This window comes from Loxodonta africana, chromosome 19 (genome assembly GCF_030014295.1).
Source record: "Loxodonta africana isolate mLoxAfr1 chromosome 19, mLoxAfr1.hap2, whole genome shotgun sequence".
Lineage (NCBI taxonomy): Eukaryota > Metazoa > Chordata > Mammalia > Proboscidea > Elephantidae > Loxodonta > Loxodonta africana.
Window position 1 is genome coordinate 15,710,210 of NC_087360.1, and position 24,395 is coordinate 15,734,604.

Below are 24,395 nucleotides of genomic sequence, written 5' to 3' on the forward strand. Positions count from 1 at the left end.
CAGAAAAGGAAGGTGAGAATGGTTGCACAACTCAAAGAATGTAATCATTGTTACTAAATGGTACATGTAGAAACTGTTGAATTGGTGTATGGTTTGCCGTGTATATTCTCAACAACAACAAAATAAATAAAATTAAAAACAAATGGAACTTGAGAAACTGATTCTAAAAGTCATAAAAATGCAAAATAACCAAAACAACTTTGAAAAATTGGAGTGTTAACATAGTATAATTTCAAGACTTATTATAAAGCTGTATAGCTTCAAGGCAGTATAATGCTGTAAAGATAAATGGTGTAAAGATGAACTTGAGAAACTGATTCTAAAATTCATAAAAATGCAAAATAACTGAAACAACTTTGAAAAATTGGAGGGTTAACATAGTCTAACTTCAAGACTTATTATAAAGATATAGTTTCAAGGCAGTATGATAACAATGTAAAGATAAACAAGTAGATCAAAGCAACAGAGCAGAAAATCCAGAAACAAGCCCACATATTTGCCCACATATTTATGGAAAAGTGAGTTTTGATAAAAGTGCAAAGGCAATTTGATGAAGAAAGAATAGTCTTCCACAAATGGTGGTGGAACAACTGGATTTCCAAATACAAGACAAAAGATCTCCAATTCATGCTGATGCCATATATAAAAATTAACTCCTAATCAGTCATAGAAGTAAGCATAAAGTAAAAGTAAAACATACAATTATAAAGCTTCTAGAAGAAAATACAGAGGAAAATCCTTGTAACTGTGGTTTGGGCAACAATTTTTAGACAAAAACAAAAGCACAATCTATAAATGAAAAAATCAATAATTAGACTTCATTAAAATTTTTAAATGTCTGGTTTTTGAAAGACATTGTTAAGAGAATGAAAAGGCAAACCTCAGATCGCTTTGTAAAACATGTATCTCATAATGGACTTGTATTCAGAAGACATAAAGAACCCTCAAAACTTAATAATAAAAACCCCAATTTTAAAAATGGGCAAAAGATTTAAATAGATACTTCAACAAGGAAGATACATGGATGGAAAATAAACAAATGAAAAGATGCTCAATATCATTATTCACTCAAAAAAAACAAAAAAAACCCCAAACTTGTTGCCTTTGAGTCGATTCCAACTCATAGCGACCTTATATTCACTAGGGAGATGTAAAACTACGAGACGCTACTACACACTTAATAGCTAAGATTATAAAGATTGATCATACCAAGTGATGGCAAAGATGTAGAGGAACTAGATCTTTCATACACTGCAGGTGGGAATGTAAATGGTATAACTACTTTGGAAAAGTTTGGTAGTATCTTAAAAAGTTAAACATATACCACCTACCATATGATTCAGCCATTCCACTCCTAACCATTCACCCAAGAAACAAGAAAGTATATGCCAAACAAAGCCCTGTACACAAATGTTCACAGCAGTTTTATTTTTAATGGCCCAAGTTGGAAACAATCCAAATGTCTATCAACAGATGAATGGATTAACAATCCGTGGTATGTGCATACAGTGGAATGCAACTCAGCAATAAGATGAACTGATTTCATGCTACAACATGGGTGAATCTCAAAATAATTATGCCGAATGAAAGATGCCAGACAAAAGAGTACATACTTTATGATTTCATTTATATTAGGTTCTAGAAAATAAAAACTAATCTGAAGTGACAGAAAGCATATCAGTGGCTGCCTGGGGATAGGGTGAGAGTGAGGAAAGGTGCGATGGAGGGATTAAAAAGGCGCATGAGAAAGCTTTTAGGAGTGATCAAAATGGTTATTATCTTCATCATGGTGATGGTTTCACAGACATATAAACATGTTAAGGCATACTGAGCTTTTTAAAAATGTTCAGATTATTGTATGTTAATTATACATCAATAATGTTATAATTAAAAGACACAATAAACAAAATTGAAAGGAAAATAAAATTGAAAAATTATTGCAAAATATGTGCCAGTTAAAGTTATTCTTGACTCAGACAGGGGGCACATACATGCATATCCATCCACCTGAACATTCAAATGACAAAGGACATAAATAGGAAACTCAAAAAAGAAATACCAGTGGCCAACAATGATATGAAACATATGTAACTTCGCTATTAAAGAAGTAAAAACTAAAATAATAAGATACCTCTTTTCATCCACTGAATTGGAAAAGTAATAGAAGAAAAAGATATATACTTTTTGGAGCGAGCATAAGGAAATGGTCATTTTTATACGCTGCCAGAAAAACGGAATAGGTATACTCTTTGACTCTATAACACTCTTCCAGGAATTTACACTAGTCAGTTTTTAATCTTTTTTTTTTTTTAGCAAAAGATACAGCACAGGAGGCAACAGACACTGAAGACAGGCAACACGGCTCCGTTCATCTGCAAGTCTGGGATTTTTCTTGCAGGCTTCTATTTTATCTGAAATAGGTCCTGGGATTTCAGGTATTTTTTTTATTTCCTTTTTTTTGCTTCTCTGTATTTTCTAAATTTTCTGCAAACCTGTATCACTTCTGTAATCAAGAAAAAAGTTACGCCAAAACGTCTATGTAATTTCAAAGTCTAAATTATAAAGTACAATAAAATGGCAATATATAATTTTCCCAGAAAATAATTTGATAACAGGAATCAAGAAACTGTAAGCAAGCTCATTTCTTTTAACTAAGTCATTCTTTTTAACTGTAAACTATAACTAAGCATAACTAAAATCTATAAGCAAATAATTAGAAGCTCAAAATTTTTATAAAGGAATATTTTATCCCAATTTTTACTATTTTTTACCTTCCCTTTTATTTTCTTATCCACCCGATATAATAAAAATCCGTTATAGGAAAACTAGAAAATAAATGTGTTCCTGTTTTATAGGAGAAAGCTAATTCATGGATTGTGAACAATACCTTTTTGTACATGGCACAGAATATACTATATTGCTCAGATTCATTTTAGCAGCAACTTTTTCTCTTTTACAACTTCACTCTTTCGTATTTCTGGTGCACCTATGGAAAAAGAATAAAATGGATGTTTATAGGGGCAAAATGAAAGAAGTAATAATTGCTAATATGGTAGTTTGAAAATATTTACAAATAGAAATGTAACAAAGTTAAATTTTTATCTTCATTTGTACAATAAGATTTTCACACTAAAGACATGGGCTACTCTTTTATAAGTAGTACCAGAGAAACAAATGCGTCATTGGATTTCAGAATCTCTGTCGAGGCTTTCACTGGTTGGTTTGAGTCCAGGGAAACTCAACAGAGGCAACCAGTCAACAGGCCTAATCTGACAGCAAGTGGTAATGCTACTGACTCTCTGTCAGTAAAATTTATATTTTGAATTGCTTTCCCAATAGGCATGATTTACACTGACTCATCTACCTCCCCTTTTCTAGGCATTTCTATGACGAGTCTCAGGCATTTGAGGGGTAATGACTATTTCTAATTAAAGGAGTACATGTCCAATGAAGAAAATGTAGGAAATATATACTATCACATTATAAAAACAAACAAAAATCCATATTTCCACCCAAGATGAACTCCATTAACAATTTCACATACATTTTTCCCGTGTACATATTTATTTATTCATGCTCATATTTATTTTGTTATCCAGATAAGATCATTGTACATATAATTCCGTAGTCCATCTTTTACCTAACACTACATTGTAAGCATTTGCCATGTCATCAAAAAGTGTTCAGAAAGATCATTTTAATGACTGCTCAATGGCTATGTTATGGAAGGGCCATAATTCAGTCACAACTGTTTCCCCGTAACTGGAAACCAAGGTTGTATTCAACCTTTTGTTATTTTAAAATAAAGGGTGCTTTCCTTGAGACTGTAACAATTTAAAACTCATAACATGTACACATATCAGATGCTTGACTAGGCTTGGGGGATGAAGGCCTTCCAGGAAAAAAATGAACAAAACAACTAGAAAAAAGGTGTTAACTTTGATTTTCACATTGTCCCTGCTGAGGATGTCCTAGTGTTCTCTCATACTTCAATTTATAAACTGATCCTTTTCATTATTTTTTATTATTCCCTCTGATTCTATGGTTGTGGAGCTCTTTAGATTGATTGGTAGCTAAAGCCTGCTGGTGGCACAGTGGTTGAGAGCTTGGCTGCTAACCAAAAGGTTGGCAGTTCGAATCCACCAGCTAGCTGCTCCTTGGAAACCCTATGGGGCAGTGCTATTCTGTCCTATAAGGTTGCTGTCAGTCAGAACTGACTCAAGGGCACATATCAACAAAGCCTGCTGAATTCAGCATCACATTTTATCTAAACCAACTATCAACCAATCAACTGCCAATGTCTACATGCCTACCCTGCTCCTCTAGCAGCACTGTAGCTTCAGTGACCTAAAATATTCCTTATGGTGTTATATGATCACTAGTTGCTAAATTTCCAAGAAAGCAGTTTTAAATTAGGCATTTACTAACATCCTCATGTCCTGATTAATTTCAAATGCAGAAGATGTTCACTCCTAGAAAACAGTTTTCTCATGCTACAGACATGCACGCTCAGTAATTATTTTCTCTCTAAATATGTATCCATTATCTTACATAACTTTGTTAAAATGCATATTCTCTCCATCTTTGGTTGCACAAACCTGTAAGTGTTCTTTAAAAAAACTCTAAAACTTCTTGGAATTAAATCTTCTCAGTTGTATCTTTTTTTTTGCTGCCTGAATACTATACATTATTGAGGATGAAAACTATACTCTTGAAGTCCATCCATTAAACCCACAGGATGTTCTTATTCCATCTTATCACTCATCTTCTTTCTTCATAAAGGTCTCTTGTATTCCATGAAACTGTCATTTTCTGATTTTCCAAATTATTCCTCCTATAGCTACTGTTCTTCTCTCTGATTCCTAAATGAATGTGTTCCCCAAGGATTTGCCCTAAGTTCTCTGTGTGATTGCAAGCTGCTATCTCAACAATTTCTATCCATTTAGTGTTTTCAAGTATCACTATGTCGCTAGTCAGTCCTGATCTTTATTCTAAACTCCAGTCCCATATTTGCAAATATCTATTTGGCTTTTCCACTTAAATGGCTTACATGCAGCCCACATTAACTCTGACTCTTCCTTTTCCCTTGTCCCGTACATTCAATTAACCCCCAGTTTGGCTTCAAATATTTCTTACCTGTTTTTCCCTTCTCATGTATGCTGGCATTCATTATCTCTCTTCCTTCCTTGCTTCTGCTCTTTCATCCTCTAGTCTATCTTTTCTAGAATCCATCTTAAAAGCTCTATTACCAGATTCATTGTCTTGAAGCACAGTTTAGGTAATATCACACCTCTGTTCAACCAAAATCCTTCAATGTTTCCCCACTGCCTACAGTAGAAACCGTAGCTTTACCTAACTAACATTCAAAGTCAACCTCAAACGACTACTGGTACCATAAATTCTTAAACTTGATAATCAGGAAAAACTGAATTACTGTATGCTTACATTTTCACACTTTTGTCTTTGTTTATGTTGTTCCTTCTGCCTGGAATGTCCAAACTTCGATTACTCTCATGGTCTAGTTAAACACTATCTCTTCTACAAAACCTACCACGTTCTCCCTTTGCTACAATTTAAAATACACATATATTAGTTCTCTAAGCAGATGACAGGTGTATCTTCAGAGTAGAATACATATCTAAATCCATGATTTGATAAATCGTTATATGCCCATGACATCTTTATATCCCACACAAGTCTGGTAAAGTCTTCTCTAGAAGTAAAACTATCCTTATTCGTGAATGACATGATCCTATACATAGAAAAAACTCAGAGACGCCACAAGAAAGTTATTGTAACTAATAGAAGGCTTCAGCAAAGTAGCAAGGTACAAGAGCAACACACAAAAATCACTTGGGTTCCTCTATACTAACAAGGAAGACTCTGAAAAGGAAATCAATACCATTTAGAATAGCCCCTGAAAGCATAAAATACCTAGGAATAAAGCTAACCAGGAATGAAAAAGACTTATATAAGAAAAATTATAAAACACTACTGCAAGAAAACTAGCAGAGATCTACATTAATGGAAAAACATCCTGTGCTCATAGATTCAAAGACTTAACATTGTGAAAATGTCAATACTACCAAAAGCAATCTATAGATAAAACACAATCCCAATACAAACCCCAACATTTTTTAATAAAATGGAAAAACAAATCTCCAGCTTTATATGGAAAGGAAGGAGGCCCCAAATAGCTAAAGCAATATTGAAGAAGAACACGGTAGGAGGCCTCACACTTACTGATCCCAAAACTTACTATAAACCTACAGTAATCAAAACAACTTGGTATTGGTTCAATGACAGACATAGAGACCAACAGAATAGAATTGAGAACCCAGAAGTAAATCCATTCATCTACGGGCAGTTGATTTTCGACAAAGGGTCAAAGTCCATTCAATAGGGAAGAAACAGTCTCTTTAAAAAATGGTGCTGGCAACACTGGATATCCATAGGCAGAAAAATGAGTCAGGATCTGTAACTCACACCATGCACAGAAACTAACTCAAAATGAGTCAAAGACCTAAATGTTAAAGCTAAAACTATATAGTTCTTGGAAGATAACATAAGGTCAAAACTAGAGGACCTAATTTTTGGCAAAAATAGTCTATCAAACAAAACTAAAAATGCATAAATGATAGAAGATAAATCAGATAATTGAGACCTCCTAGAAATTAAATACTTATGCTTATCAAAAGACTTTGCCAAGAGATAAAAAGAGAATCTACAGACTGGGAAAAAATCCTTGGCAACAATATAGCTGATAAGGGTCTAATCTCTGAAATATATAGAAAACTTCAACAACTCAACGATAAAAAGACAAACAATCCAATCAAAAAATGAACAAAAAGACAGGAACAGACACTTCACCAAAAAGGACATTCAAGTGGTCAAGAAATACATGAAAAAATGCTTGTGATCATTAGCCACTACAGAGATGCAAATCAAAACTACAATGAGATACCATCTCACCCCTACAAAAACGGCAATGATCAAAAAAACAGAAAACAACCTATGCTCATCCAAAGACTTCACCAAAAGAGTAAAAAGACTACTTACAGATTGGGAAAAAGTTTTTAGCTATGACATTTCCAATCAGCACCTGATCTCTAAAATCTACATGATACTGCAAAAACTCAACAAAAAAAAAACCAAATAACCCAATTAAAAAATGGGCAAAGGATATAAACAGGCACTTCACTGAAGAAGACATTCAGGTGGCTAACAGATACATGAGGAAATGCTCATTAGCCATTAGAGAAATGCAAATCAAAACTACAATGAGATTCCATCTCACTCCAACAAGGCTGGCATTAATCCAAAAAACACAAAATAATCAACGTTGGAGAGGTTGTGGAAAGACTGGAACACTTCTACACTGCTAGTGGGAATGTACAATGGTACAACCACTTTGGAAATCAATTTGGCACTTCCTTAAAAAGCTAGAAATAGAACTACCATATGATCCAGCAATCCCACTCCTTGGAATATATCCTAGAGAAGTAAGAGCCTTTACATGAACAGATATATGCACACCCATGTTCAATGAACAGCACTGTTTACAACAGCAAAAAGATGGAAGCAACCAAGGTGCCCATCAATAGATGAATGGATACATAAATTATGGTATATTCACACAATGGAATACTATGCATCCATAAAGAACAACAGTGAATTTGTGAAACATTTCATAACAAGGAGGAATCTAGAAGGCATCATGCTGAGCGAAATTAGTCAGTTGCAAAAGGACAAATATTGTATGAGACCACTATTATAAGAACTCGAGAAATAGTTTAAACAGAGAAGAAAACATTCTTTGATGGTTACGAGAGGCGGGAGGGAGGGAAGGACAGAGAGGGGGATTCAGTAATTAGTGTAGACAAGAATTAATTTAGGTGAAGGGAAGGACAACACGCGATATAGGAAAGGTCAGCACAACTGGACTAAACCAAAAGCAAAGAAGTTTCCTGAATAAACCAAATGCTTCGAAGGCCAATGTAGCAGGGGTAGGAGTTTGGGGACCTGGTTTCAAGGGGACATCTAGGTCAATTGGCATAATAAAAACTATTAAGAAAACATTCTTCAACCCATTTTGGAGAGTGGCATCTGGAGGGTCTTAAACGCTAGTGAAAGGGCCATCTAAGATGCAACAACTGGTCTCAACCCACATGGAACAAAGGAGAATGAAGAACACCAAAGACACAAGGAAAATATGAGCCCAACAGTCAGAATGGGCCACATAAATCAGAGACTACATCAGACTGAGACCAGAAGAACTAGGTGGTGCCTGGCTACAACCAATGACTGTCATGACAGGGAGCACAACAGAGAATCCCTGAAGGAGCAGGAGAGCAGTGGGATGCAGACCCCAATTCTCGTAAAAAGACCAGACTTAATGGTCTCACTGAGACTAGAAGGACCCGAGAGGTCATGGTCCCCAGACCTTCTGTTAGCCCAAGACAGGAACTATTCCCGAAGCCAACTCTTCAGACAGGGATTGGACTGGAGTATAAGACAGAAAATCATACTGGTGAGGAGTGGGCTTCTTGGTTCAAGTAGACACACAAGACTATGTATACAGCTCCTGTCTGGAGGGGAGATGTGGAGGCTGAGGGAGATAGAAGCTGGCTGAATGGACATGGAAATACAGGGTGGAGAGTAGGAATGTGCTGTCTCCTTAAGGGGAGAGCAACTAGGAGTATACCAAACTGAAAAACCAAACCCAGTGCCGTCGATTTGATTCCGACTCATAGTGACCTTATAGGACAGAGTAGAACTGCCCCATAGAGTTTCCAAGGAGCGCCTGGCAGATTCGAACTGCCGACCCTTTGGTTAGCAGCTGTAGCACTTAACCACTACGCCACCAGGGTTTCCAGGAGTATACAGCAAGGTGTATATAAGGTTTTATATAAGAGACTGGCTTGATTTGTAAACTTTCACTTAAAGCACAATAAAAATATAAAAAGGAAACAGAAAACAAAAATACTAGCGAGGTTGTGGGGGACTAGAACTCTTATACATTGCTGACAGGATTGTAAAATGGTACAACCACTATGAAAAACAGCATGACGCTTTCTTAAAAAGCTAGAAGTAGAATACCTCATGATCCAGCAATCCCATTCCTAGGTATATATCCTAGAGAAATAAGAGGAGTGACATGAATAGACATATGCACATGTACATTTCATTGCAGCATAATTCACAATAGCAAAATGACAGACACAACCTAAGTGCCAGCAATGGATGAAAGGATGAACAAACTGTGGTACATACATACATACAGTGGAATACTACACAACTATAAAGAATAACGAGCAGTCCGTGAAACATTATATAACATGGATTAATCTGGAGTATATTATGCTGAATGAAATAAGTCAATTACAAAAATACAAACATTGTATGGTTCTACTATTATTAAAAGTCAAGAATAGATACACACACAGAAAGCAAAGTTCTTTGTTGGTTACCAGGAGCAGGAGGGGGAGGGAGGGGGAATCATTTTCTAGGTGGTAGGCACTTGTTCCTTTTGGTGATGGGGAAGGCAATCCAAAATATGGGTAAAGTCAGCACAACTTGACCAAGGTAAATAAAAACACTAAGAAGTATACGAGAGGAAGGGACAATTTTGGAAAATGCTATACCATACACAATTTTGCAATAATAGTAAAAACAAACAAAAATGTGTGTGTGGTTACCTAGGTAGATACGGGTGCATATATATGTATAGGAAGGCATATGCGAGTAAATGCACGTGCACGTATAGGTATATCTGTAGGCACATGTATACACATGTTTGTGTGTGCTGCAAACATATCCACATATGTAACAAATCACATAAGGGGCACAGTTACGGAGCTTCCTAGACATATCCATACAACTCATGGGATTGGTTTACAGTCAAAAGGCTTGGGACCATAGTCTTGGGGACAACTTAGTCAACTGGCATAATAGTTCACAAAGATAATGTTCTATATCCACATCTGGTAAGTGGCGTCTGGGGTCTTAAAAGCTTGCAAGTGGCCATCTAAGATACAACTATTAGTCTCTATTCATATGGAGCAAAAGAGAACGAAGGAAACCAAAGGCTCAAAGAAGAAACTAGTCCATGGAACTAAGAGCCCACACGAACCACAACCTCTTCAAACCTTGAGACCAGAAGAACTAAATGGTATTTGGATACCACTGCCAACCCTCTGACGAGCGACACAGTAGAAGGTCCCGGATAGAATGGGAGAAAAATGTAGAAGAAAACTCAAGTTCCTAAAAAAGGCCAGACCTACTGGAACGACAGACAGAGACTACAGGAAACCCCGAGACTACTACGCTAAGATAAGACACCCTCTGAACTTGCAATTGAAGCTATTTCTGCAGGTCAGCTTTCAGCCAAATAATAGATTGGCTTATAAAATAAATCACCTGTGAGTAATGTGCTCCCTTAAAAAATTAACTAAATGAGACCAAATGGTCAACAGTTGCCCAAAAGCAAAGATGAGACAGCAAGGAGGGGAAGGGAAGCTAGATCAATGGAAATGGAATAAACAGAATGAAAATAATGAGATTGCTGACACATAATAAAAATTATAGCCAATGGCATGAAACAATTTGTATAAAAATTGTTAAAGGGGAACGTAATTTGCTGGGTAAACTTCCCTTTTTCATTCCATTCTTACAACTAAAAATGATAAATTAAAATTGATCCTTTCCCTAAAATGAACAAGAGCATTTTTACTTCCAAAAGGATAGTGTTTTAAGAATTGACTAAGACAAAATAATATGCATAAAGTTATTTTCCCTCTTCCTTGACCTCCTGCAACCTCAGGTATTACATTTTTAGTCAGAGCTTAGAACTGTGCCAAGAATGTAGTAATTCAGGTCTTGGGCCCTTGGGCCAACTGAACAATCCAGCTAGCTCTGAGTATATGTCGTAAGAGATGTGCAATGAAATAATTTTATCCACTCTTTATTCTAAGAAATGGAAATCTCCCAACAATGGTAAGCGGTAAATTATTTTTCACAGACATTCTAACTTAATATAATAAAGAACACATGGTACAAAGTATAAATAAAATATTCTGCAAATTTCTCTTTTCCCAGAAACTTTCAAGAAAGCTAACCCAAGGAAAATCTTAAACTGTCTTTCAGTGTTGTAATCAAACTTATTCAACAGTAAATGTGAAGTCAACTCATTTGAAAAACTCACAATATTTCAGTATTAAGAGATTAAGAGTAATAATGTCTCATACTAGAATGAACTTTAAAGATCACCCATTCAACTCCTTCTCCATCTTCTTTTATTTATTTATTTTTAACCAAATATGAGAAAAGTTAAGTGTCACATCTTAACTTTTGGGTAATGGAGTAGCGCTACCCATGCTGCACAAGTCAGACTTCAAAAAACCAAAAACTTTTCTAAACTGCTATTTTTTTGCAGTCAAGAAAATTTTAATTTAATGTAAGATTGGATTTCTGTGTCATTATTTCTCTCAAGAACTTTGTAACACTTACATACAGTGTTGGATTTAGTTCTTACGGGGACCACAACATAAACAAATTTGGGGGTCTCTTCAAGAAAAAGAAAACAAAAATCACACACAAAAATAAGTACAAGGCCTTAGAAGGCGCCGGTGCAAGTAAGGGGCCCTGAAACTTAAGCTTCACAGTAAATTGGCCTCTGTAAACTTACGTTATTCCACTTATTACCTCAGCTTCAGAGGGAAGACAGCAGGTAAGCCTCCATTTTACAGAAATGAAACTTGAAGTGTAACCATGGAACTATGTTGAAGTCACATAGTCATGACTAGAGTCACTTCACCTGACTCCCCGTCCAGTGTTTGTTGCTGTTTGGTTGTTTCTTTTCTATCGTCACCGCACAGTCTCCCAACTAGCTGGAGGAGAACTATTTCCAAAGGAAGAAACAGAAAGCTGTGTGAATTAGTTGCTGCTCCTGTCTGCTGCTAATACTCTGAGGTAAGAAAACTGCTTTTGTGGCACTTTCACTTCGAAAATGAAACTAGATCTCAGTTGCTTTTTATGTTGCTGTGATCATACAGCCCGTTATGATCATACATCACGGCATGTGAGAGTTGGAGAGCGATCTTCAAGATCATTTGATTTCTACTTAGCAAATAATGCAGAAGGGGCCGGGGTTTATTGATTAGCATAATAATGACAACCTTTAGATTACTCCTGAGTCAACTGACATTAAATTATGTGAAGACGGCTCTTCTTGTCACTCTTTGAGACTTTATGTACGCTAAAGAGTAAAAATATCAATTATTTTGATTTCCTTAAGAGTGTTATTTTCTTCCTCCTTTAAAAAAAATGTTTAGTTTGGGATACAGATGAGAAAGATATCCTTTGGATATCTTAAATTTAACATTGAATATCTGTGCTCTGTCTGATACTGTGATATGAGGCTAACAACTGGAAATCAATATACATCCATTTAAAAAAAAATTTTGCATGGATCTTAAAATTAAGACCAGTACAAAAATGATGCTGATATATCCATACATATTCCAAATCATTCTAACAGATTTGACTGGGCCTGTAAAGTCTCCATTTTGCACTATAACTCAATCATATATGTTGTGTTAGCATAGGAAAACTTTAAATAAATCCAACACACAATGATAATTTACTCTTTAAGACAGGGGTTCTCAAACTTGATTACTATTCAAGTTAAAAGAAAAGATTCTCAGATTCTAATATTTTCTTAAATTATTTTTAATAGCTCTATTCTTTTGATATATTCTTTTACTCAGAGAATATATAAGTGCTCACTATGTGTCCAAAACTAAACAAGATTCTTGGATCTTCCCTGCTCTTGAAGAACTTATATTCTAGTGGAGACAGACAAATAAATATTGATATGTCATGTACTAATAAATATTATGAGAGAAATAAAATAAAATGGGGTCAGTGGTCAGAATACATCTCACTGGTAAGTTAACTCTCTAGCAGAGATCTGAAGAAGTGAAGGAGTAAGCTCTGAAGGTAGCTGGCAAGGAAGAGTTGTCGAGGCAGAGGGAACAGAAGGGCTGCACGGCATATTCCAGAAAATCCAGAAGGCCAGTGTGGCTAAAACAGAGTGAGCAGTGGAGAGTGTGGTAGTAAAGGAAAGACAGGGCCCGATATAACATGATTAAAACCCAAAAAAAAAAACCAAACCCGTTGTCACCAAGTCGATTCCTACTCATAGCGACCCTATAGGACAGAGTAGGACTGTCCCACAGAGTTTCCAAGGAGCACCTGGCGGATTCGAACTGCAGACCTTTTGGTTAGCAGCTGCAGCACTTAACCGCTACACCACCAGGGTTTTCCTAACATGATTAGGACTTGGAATTTTATTATAAGTGAGATGGGAAGCCACTGAAGCATTTTGGGAGAGAACTGATTTACGTATTTAAAAAGGATCACTCTGACTCCTCTGGAAATCAGACTGTACGGGAGCAAAGTTAAAAACAGGGAGACCTGAAAGAAGCCACTGTGAAGGTCCAGGTGAGAAATAATGGCAGCCAGGACTGAGGTGGTAGTGGATGTAGAAAGAAATGGTTCAATTCTGGAATAACTGAGAAGGAACAGACAACAAGCTTTGCTGCTCTGATTGGAATACCAAAGAAAGAGAGGAGTCAAGGATGACTTCAGTGGCCTGAGCAACTGAGAGTTGAAAGTGCCCATTTATAAAACTATAATAAACCCTTTATACTGATAGATCTCTTTTAACTTACACAAAACAAATTCACAATCCCTCCCCAAATCAAAGTTAACAACACTGATTTAATATGACAGATGACATTATTTTACTGAAACAGTAACTCTCTAAACATGAATCTGCCATGTTTCAGGATTTTGGTATTGGTGTGCTTCCATGCCACGTGATGGCTTAATTCTCCCACTACTTTTGTCTACATGAATGCCTGGGAAAATTTCATTTGTACAGCCTAGATTTACATCATCTGAGAACTCAATATTTATATATGAATTCCACTTAGTAGCCAGGCACAGTTATGGTGGTACCCCTTGCTGTTGGAACCATAGAAAACAAACACAGACCCTGAAATCACAGAATTGTTTGGTAATAAGGTGGTCATTCAGACAATCCACTATGTATTTTTCTTTTTAAAATAATCATCAAAGTGAAAACCTAACATTTATAAATTCTAGAACTATGAGAATATGTCTTTAAATTCCCAGGGGTCTGTGGATCCACTTGAAAATATTCTAGAATGCTCATATCTTACCCAAGATGGTTGGGTACAGAGATCAACACTTAAGGCCCAAACTGCATACAGTTCGAATTACACTTGAAAATTCCAGTATACATGGTTTTGTTTATAAAGCCTTTTCAAGTGATTCTCATGCACACTTAAGTTTGGGAATCACTGAGCTAGTCTCAAAAAAGGGAAGGAAGAAAAATACTCAAGTGATGGGCAGGCCACACTATAAATATCTACTCAGTAACAATCAGGAGCCACAGCACAGCTCAGAGGATAAGTGACAAACTTGAATTTAGAGAGTTCTAGTTTCTAATTCTGGCTCTGCAACCAATCCCCTCTAAACTTAGTAAGTTTTATCAGTTTAAGCTTCTTTATCTACCAAATCTTACTCTTCTCACAAGTTTAGTAAGTGGCCCTGAAGCACTGCTTGACTATTCATTCAACATTTACTGGATACCTGCTATGCTTAAGACATCATGGTAGGTGCAGAAAAATACATAAAGTTTAATACAGATAGATGTTGACCTGAAACTCATTATTTAGAACCAGTGAGTGTTACAATCACTACGGATGTTCAAACGAGGGAGAGAGAACTTCTAACTCTGTAAGGAGTGGGGTATGGAGAGGGAGATGGGCAGATAATTGAAGGCTTTATGCAAGAGATCACATTTGGATTGCTCTGTATAAAGAACAGAATTTTTATAGGAGATGGTGGAACAAAGGATTGGAGCACATCAGTGAATGGGAAATAACTTAAATGGTTGTACTACAGGTCTGGGAAGGGATTCATAGGAGATATAGCTGGAAGTCCACTGGGTCTGATTGTCAAGGAGATTGAAGACCATGCAAAGGATTTTAAGCTTTTTTTCTGTAGATAATGAAAGCATTTTAAATTAAAATTAGGCTTCAAGAAAAATACTCGAGTTGGTCTGGCAGCATTATACAGACTGCACTGGAAACATTTTGTTTAAAAATATACACACATACATAAAAAAAGACTTAGAAGAATGGAGACCAAAATGTTAATAGTGATTATCTTTGAGTATTGGGAATAAAGGCATATTCTTTTTATCATTCTGTATTTTTGCCATTGAACATATATTAATTTTATAATGAAAAAAGTAAGTTAAAATATTTTTAAAAGGTTGAGTTGGAATAGAGGGAGAATGGAGCAGGGGGTCAGATTAGGGCTACCAAAGAAGAAAAAAATATAGTTTTATTCTAGAATCACGGCAATAAAATTGAAAGCAGAAGGTAAGATAGCACGGTATGGTGCCTTCTGGATGCAAGAATAACACTGTAAGAGCATCGTGAAGAGTCAGCAATTGATTGAATGTATCGCCCGAAAAAGACAGGGAAGTCAAAGTTAGATCTGAGGCTCTAGATCTTGAGAGCATGTTAACTTTATGAACAGAAATAGGGAATTTAATAGAAGGAATAAGCTTAATGGGAGAAAGATGAGGAGTATCTTCTAGTCAAATTGATTTTAAAGTGTTAGATGGGTATCCAGGTAGAAATATGCACCCTTTCCTCATTTATCAACATGGTTAGGTTCCAAAGACTAGGTTTTTATGCAAAACTGGCGTTATGCAAAGATGGAGGATGACCACATCAGATCACAAAATGGAGGATGACTACATCATTATGTAACTGCCAAATTATATCATTAAATTATTGTCAAACCGCTGAGAATCATGGCCCAGCTAAGCTGACACATAACCTTAATCATCAAAGCCAGCTTTAGTCTAGCTTCACAGCTTGGCATTTGTTACTGCTAGATGTATGTTGTTAAAGCGCAGAACAGTTGGGTAGTAGATTTTTTACTATTGTAAATGTGAAAAGTTGGGTAACAAGATAGTTGATAACTGAGAAGAAGGTGTAGCGCAAATAGAAAGAAACGGAGGCTGGAGTTCAGGGGAAATGTCAGAGAGATTCAGATCTGGGAATCATTTGTATAAGGTAGATAAGAAACTCAAGAAAGATCCATGGTAACTAAGGCAAAGAATGCAGAGAAAACAGAAGGTTGAGGGCAAAACCTTGGGGAATATTCCAAAGTTGAATTCTTAGTGAATGCTACAGAAATGCTAAGTACAATATTATATTTCTATAATTAGATATTAATCTCATTTTAAACATTTTCAAGAGGTTAAAATGACTTCCCTAAGCCCAACAAATTGAGGTAAGTAGCCAAAGGAGCACAACCACAAATAAAATTTGATTAATTTCTCTTTAGATTTTGCAGGCTTTAGCATCGTGTCAATGGGGGGGGGGGGAGATCTCTATCTTTGGAAATGCATTAAAAGGAAGAAATTATATGCAATACAGTAATAAAATGTACTGACTGACCTTTTAATGCTAAATTAATCTATAATTTTATATTTTTCAACATTCTCTTTATCATCAGAACTTAAGATTTGGAATGAATTTAAGAGGTGCTCAATGAGATTAACTTGCTTCTAAATCATCTAAGAAGCACCTAATCCAAGCCATGTTCTTTTAATCACCTCATATGCACACAAAAGCTGGACAATGAAAAAGGAAGACAGAAGAAGAATTGACGTATTTGAATTGCAGTATTGGCGAAGAATACTGAATATACCATGGACTGCCAAAAGAACAAACAAATCAGTCTTAGAAGAGATACAATTAGAATGCTCCTAAGAAGCAAGGATGGAGAAAATTTGGCTTGCTCACTTTGGACACATCACGAGGAAAGACCAATCACTAGAAAAGGGCGTCATGGATGGTAAAGTGGAGTGTCTGTGAAGGCGAGGGAAGCCCTTAGTGAGATGGACTGACATGGTGGCCAAAACAATGGACTCAAACACAGCAACGATCATGAAGATGGTGCAGGACCAGGCAGCATTTCATTCTGTTATATATAACGTCGCTACGAGTGGGAGCCGACTCAATGGCAAGTAGCAACAATAACAAATCATCTAATAATAATGACTGGCTCTTGTGCCATTATAGCCTTGATTGAATTCCTGATCAAACAACACTTGCCAGTTGGCTAGCATTGTGGTATAGCGGAAAGAATTCTGAATAGGAAGACATTAAGTCCTAGGTCCTAATCCTACACTGGCCCCTCAATGGCTTGTGGCATTGACCAATTTATTTAATTTCTGTAAGCCTGTTTCCTGGTCTATAAAAAGGTGGGGCTGGCCCAGGCAATCTCTACATTCCATTTCAACTCCAAAAGTCTATGATTTTGGCATTGTTGCTCAGTTAAAAAAATCTTCTATCTAGAGTCATAGAAAATGCCCTGAGTTCAATATAACTAAAATTCCCAGCAATCTTTACTTTAATTGTTCCAAAGTCAAACGAAAGAAAAACCCAATATGTAAACACCTTCAGCCTCTGCAAATTTTACCTGCCACTGATCGCCAATTATAGGAAGGCACTGTGAGAGCCCTGTATTTATAACTTTTGACTCCCAGCTTCAGGATTACAATGCCAGGTGCTGGAGATAATGGAACATGCTGAAATAAAAGCTTCTTACAGCTAATGAAGGATTATCTGGCAGGCAATTTTTAAAAATGTCAGAGCTATTAGCAAGTTCTTCTTTTGTTTTGGACTGTTTTTCTTCTGTCTTTAATTTATTGCCCTGAAAAGAAGTTTTCCTTAAGCATAATCAGATTTAAGGACCCAAAAACTCCAAAATTAGATTGTCTATACATAAGCTTCTATTTACTTTTTGAAAAAAGGTATACTTGGTCTCCCTAAGAAGCTTATGGCCTAAGATTTGGACAATTTTCAAATGGTTAATAATTCAATAGTCAAAATACATTCTTCTGGTAGCTACCAAAACTGATCCTTTGATAGTTCTTTTCCTTTCAAAAATATATCTTGATAATTCAAAGAATTGAGTAAGAATATTACTCTTTGAAATAGGAAAAAAATTCATAATTATTTCATTAGTCTCCACCCAATAACTAAAAAAAAAAAAAAAATTGAACAAAACCCCACAAACAAAAAAGATAATTAGAGTACACATACGTTAAGTACAAAATCTTGACCTAAATCTGTTTCCAAAGACTCTTTAAATTTATTTGGCCATTAGTGATACTGTCTCTGAATATGAACCTAAAATGTATCTAAGTTTTACAAGATGTAAGTAATTACAACTACTTCCTATTTGAGTATTTAAAGCAGTTTCTTTATCCTTGAGTGATTTACTTCACATTTAGAAATTGAATAAACCCCTTCAGCCTTCTATATACCACCTGATTTTAAATAATCTTTAAAGCTGTTTATGAATGGAATCTGTGCACTATACGACTGCCAGCATTATCAACCTGAGAGTAAAATCTAACCATGCCACGCTCTAATTTACAGCCCTTTAATCTCCCCCCCGCCCCCATTTTTTTTTTTTTTTTAAATCTCCATCATGTGCAGGACATAAAATCCAAACTCCTTGTAGATGGCATATGAATTCCTCTGTGATCCAGTCCTTGTCTGCTCTTGAGCCTTGTCCTTAGTGACTCCTGGGCCTCACACTCAACGCCCTATCTCAAACTACTTCCCCAGCATATCGAAGAACACCTGTTGGCAACATTTTCTTCTCCTCTTTCTGGCTAATTAGAATCTGTTCCAGAAGCTCTTTGGACATGCTATCAGGAGGGATCAGTCCCTGGAGAAGGACATCATGCTTGGTAAAGTAGAGGGTCAGTGAAAAAGGGGAAGACCCTTTACGAGATGGATTGACAGTTGTTGCAACAATGGGCTCAAGCATAACGACAATTGTGAGAATGGCGCAGGACCAGGTAGTGTTTCGTTCTGTTGTACAAAGGGTGACCATGAGTTGGAACTGACTCAGCTGCACCTAACAACAACAATGACTAGAATCTCCTTGGGCAGTACCACTTCAGCAAGACTTTTCTGACCCTAGCCAAGCTCGGGTGGGTACTTTGTTTTATAAAGTTCTCGCAGAAGTGTGCTGTACACGTCTCTTAAATATATAGTAATTACCACGTAAGACTGAAGACATTAGATAATGTCCTCCCATTAGACCATAAACTACCTGCTAGAGGGCGGGAATCATATTTATATATCCAGTGCCTAACAAAGTGACTGGTACACTGCATGTGTTTAAAAAAAAAAAAAAAAGTGTTGAATTACATTAACTCATATATCAAAATATCATAATAGCAAAATTACTATTTTAAGGAATATTATAGTAAATATTTTTTAAGCAAGTAACCACTATCCCTTCATGTGCTTTGTGAATAACTATTTTCACAGACTGATTTACTTTAAATGTCAATAACTTCAGAATTATCAGTACTCTCAACTTATTTGCCCAAGAACTTATTTCAGTGGATGTCTTAAAGAACTGGCATTTGAAACTATCCCATTTAAACATTTAGAAACCCCTCTGGAGTCTGAGTCTAGATGTATTGTTTTTAAAAAGTGAAATTAAAGGTATATTACATATTAGAGAAAAATTTAAATATGCCAAATAATATTTTCTTTGTGTGAACAGTCATAATATTATATACTTGCATAAAGTAGTTTAGAATCCATTACTTAGGCCTGTCTTCGGTCGGTGAGTCCAAAATACCACTTACATTGCTTTATAGAAATTCATTCAGTTTTTTCTTAGTTTTTTTGGGATCTTCATCAGTGTTGCCTTTGGTAAATGAACTAATCTTGGAACAAATATAATAGAAAACAGAAAGTCAACAAGCGTTCACTGTATTAGAGTCACTGGAGATAGAAAGAAGTAAGCAATAGTTTCTTTCTTCAGTAGGGCAATCGATATCACCATCACCACCACTAATATTTATTCAATGGTCACTGTGTGCCAGGCACTGTACTCTACCTTATTTAATCCTACACAACACTATGGAAGAGTTACTATTATTGATCTCCTTTTAAAGATAAAAATTGGGTGATACTGGCAGTTAATGCACTCAGTTGCTAAAAAAAGGTTGGAAGTTCAAGTCCACCCAGAGGTGCCTCAAAAGAAAGGCCTGGTGATTTACTTCCTAAAAAATCAGCCACTGAAAACCTTGTGGAGCGAAGTTCTACTCTGACACTCATGGGGTCACCATGAGTTGGAATTTACTCGGCAGCAACTGGTAAGCATACGGGATTCCAATCTAGGTTGTTTAATTCCAAAGACCAGCCTCTTAACCATTATGGTCTAGTTCTCGCTTAAATCACTTACAGAAGATTGCAGAAACTAAGACTTGGTAACATACAAAAAAATTCCATCTAGCCTAAAGATTTCTGAATATTAACCACTGAATCATTTTGATTTGCTTTACTCAAGGCCAAATCAGAAGGTCAAGCCCCTCTATTCTAAAACTTTCTTTTTACTTTGTGCTTTAAAAAAAGGCAATGCCATCACTTCTGTTCAGTGAAAAATAGTGTGCCAATTCAAGGAAAGTCTAAGTGTTCTAAAATCTTCTGAGGTAATCCTGTACTGTGACGTTCAGGGATGTTTTTATCCTCTAGAAAGCTAGCCTTTAACACTTGAAACTCTTGCCTAATTTTTAAGATTGAAAGGACAACTCAGCATTCTTAGTCACTTGTAATTTTGCTTTGCCACTGGCAGATATAGCAAGCATCCATACAAGCTAACAGAATACATGTTACAGCAGCTTACTCCCATTGAAAGTTGCCTTAACACTGCTTCAACAACTGCACCACGTGAACTAGAGGAACTGTCTTTTTCAAAAGCGTTATCAGTCTATATCCCGAATAGTATACAAGTCAACACAGAAAACAAATATTATATTGCTGTTAAAAAACAAAGTCTTAAAGGCCCAAAGTCAGTTAAATGGGGAAAAGGCAGTCTGTTTAACAATTGGTGCTGGCATAACTTAATATTCATCCGCAAAAAATGAAACAAGACCCATTCCTGACACCATGCGCAAAAACTAATTCAAAATAGATCAAAGACCTAAATAGAAAATCTAAAATGATAAAGATCATGGAAGAAAAAATAGAGACAATGCTAGAAGCCTTAATACATGACAACCAGTATACAAACATTACTAACAATGCAAAAGAGAAACTAGATAAGTGGGAGCTCCTAAAAATCAAACACCTATGCTCATCCAAGACTGCATCAAAAGAGTAAAAAGATTACTTACAGACTGGGAAAAAGTTTTTAGCTACGACATTTCAGATCAGCATCTGATCTCTAAAATCTACAGGATACTGCAAACACTCAACTACAAAAAGACAAATAACTCAGTTAAAAAATGGGCAAAGGATATGAACAGGCACTTCACTAAAGAAGACATTCAGGTAGCTAACAGATATATGAGGAAATGCTCACGATCATTAGCCATTAGAGAAATGCAAATCAAAACTACAATGAGATTCCATCTCACTCCAGCAAGGCTGGCATTAATCCAAAACATACAAAATAATCAATGTTGGAGAGTTTGTGGAGAGACTGGAACACTTATACACTGCTGGTGGGAATGTAAAATGTTATACCCAATTTGGAAATCAATTTTGCTCTTCCTTAAAATGCTAGAAATAGAACTACCATATGACCCAGCAATCCCACTCCTTGGAATACATCCTAGAGAAGTAAGAGCTGTCACACGAACAGATATACCCATACCCATGTTCACTGCAGCATGGTTTACAATAGCAAAAAGATGGAAGCAACCAAGGTGCCCATCAACAGATGAATGGATAAATTATGGTACATTCACACAATGGAATACTATGCATCCATAAAGAACAACAATAAATCTGTGAAACATTTCATAACATGGGGGAATCTGGAAGGCATTGTGCTGAGTGAAATTAGTCAGTTGCAAAAGGACAAATATTGTATGAGACCACTATTATAAGAACTCAAGAAATAGTTTAAACAGAGAAGAAAATTTTTTTTGATGGTTACGAGAGGCGGGAGGGAGGGACAGAGAAGGTGATTCACTAATTAGATAGTACACAAGAACTAATTTAGGTGAAGGGAAGGACAATACACAGTACAGGAGAGGTCAGCACAACTGGACTAAATCAAAAGCAAAGAAGTTTCCTGAATAAACCAAATGCTTCGAAGGCCAGTGTAGCAGGGGCAGGAGTTTGGGGACCATGGTTTCAGGAGACATCTAAGTCAACTGGTATAATAAAAACTATTAAGAAAACATTCTTCATCCCATTTTGGAGAGTAGCATCTGGGTGGTCTTAAATGCTAGCAAGCGGCCATCTAAGATGTAACAATTGGTCTCAACCCACATGGAGAAAAGGAGAATGAAGAACACCAAAGACACAAGGAAAGTATGAGCCCAACAGTCAGAATGGGCCACATAAATCAGAGACTACATCAGACTGAGACCAGAAGAACTAGATGGTGCCTGGCTACAACCAATGACTGTCATGACAGGGAGCACAACAGAGAATCCCTGAAGGAGCAGGAGAGCAGTGGGATGCAGACCCCAATTCTCGTAAAAAGACCAGACTTAATGGTCTGAGACTAGAGGAACCCCGGAGGTCATGGTCCCCAGACCTTCTGTTAGCCCAAGACAGGAACTATTCCTGAAGCCAACTCTTCAGACAGGAATTGGACTGGAGTATAAGACAGGAAATGATACTGGTGAGGAGTGGGCTTCTTGGATCAAGCAGATAATGAGACTATGTGTACAGCTCCCGTCTGGGAGGGGAGATGTGAAGGCTGAGGGGGACAGAAGCTGGCTGAATGGACAGGGAAACACAGGGTAGAGAGAAGGAATGTGCTGTCTCATTAGGGGGAGAGCAACTTTTTTTTTTTTATATATAAGGTTTTATATGAGAGACTGACTGGATTTGTAAACTTTCACTTAAAGCACGATAAAAAAAAAATAAAATAAAAACAATTGACTTAGGATATCTCCTATATGGTATATAAAAACCCACTGCCATTGAGTCAATTCTGACTCAACAGAAAGTGTAAAAGGGATGGAATATAATTTCCAGATGTATGTTAATAATACAGTAGTATTTTATCCTTAAAGTGTTTATAATCTAGAAAGAGAGATAAGCCATCCAAGCAAATAAATGATACCTAGCCCTGGTGGTGCACTGCTTAAGAGCTGGGCTGCTAACCAAAAGGTTGGCAGTTTGAACACACCAGTTGCTCCTTGCAAACCCTATGGGACAGTTCTACTCTGTCCTACAGGGTCACTATGAGTTCGGAATCAACTGGATGGCAATGATTTGTTCTTGTTGTTGTTTACAGCACTCAAGGTTTCTTACCCTTTTGTGAGATATTATTAAGGGTTCTATTTGTTTCAGCTTAAATTACCAAATGTTATTATTAAAAAAAAACTTTGTTTATCTTTATGGCTGACCACCAGGAAAAAAAAAAAAACCACAGTTATGATTAAAATTTATTCCTGCAAATCTCTTTTGAGGGAGTCAACCTGCTCTGATAGAGCCCAATTTGAGAGTGTGAGCATTTTTTGCTTTCTTCTCTATCCATCCCCTTAAGCCTGTAACTAACATCGAGTACAAACACATCAAGTAGGATTACTGGGCAAGAGCTATTTCTCAGAGGGTGTGAGTTGCTTCTGTGCTAGGTCTACAGTATCAGCTGAGATAGCTCATCAAGGGAAATCAAGGCGATTCCTTTGCTGATAAGGAAATGATGTCAAGAGTCTCTTTAGAACTAGGAACAGCAAGCCCAGTAACGCAAATGCACTCATGTTCATCTGAACAACAACAATCTCCCCATTTACTATTCAGCAAAAAGTTTGAAAGAACAGGACCAAAAGCCTCAAAGATGGAAGGCGTAAAAGAAAGTCTCTTTTCTGCTCTGTACCTTGGCAGGCGCAGCACTGAATTTGCATCTCCCCTTAGTGGTAACTTCCAAAAGGCTGAGAGAGTAACTGTGAGCTGCATATCAAGTGACAAAAGAGAGAATTCTGAGAGACTCTGTGTTTTTGTGTGTTGGCGTTGGTGGACGATACCAAAGAGGCTGGGATTAGCATAGTGAAGAAAGGTCACAAGCCTAAAAGAAAAAGGAACCCAGAGCAAGGTTTCAACATAATTTCACCACATTAAACACACACACACTGAAAAATCTTTAGTATATTAAAAAGGTATTTTGCAAAGTGTTCTTTTTGTCCTGAATTCTGCTATTGTTCTTTCTGTTCCTCAGACATTGTATGTGTCCATCGTTTAATTATTTCCTCGTTCACTGCTCATCTTTATCCTCTCTTAGGA

The 24,395-nt window shown here is 36.5% G+C and overlaps 1 protein-coding gene across 2 annotated transcripts in view; it reads right to left on the reverse strand.

Moving 5' to 3' along the window:
- TAOK3 (TAO kinase 3) overlaps positions 1 to 24,395 on the reverse strand; it is a 178,075-nt gene that overhangs the window by 89,746 nt on the left and 63,934 nt on the right. For both annotated transcript variants that reach the window (XM_064272269.1, XM_064272270.1), the window contains exon 2: positions 2,888 to 2,986. The gene's annotated coding sequence lies outside the window, so the exon portion shown is untranslated. The remainder of the gene's footprint in view (positions 1 to 2,887; positions 2,987 to 24,395) is intronic.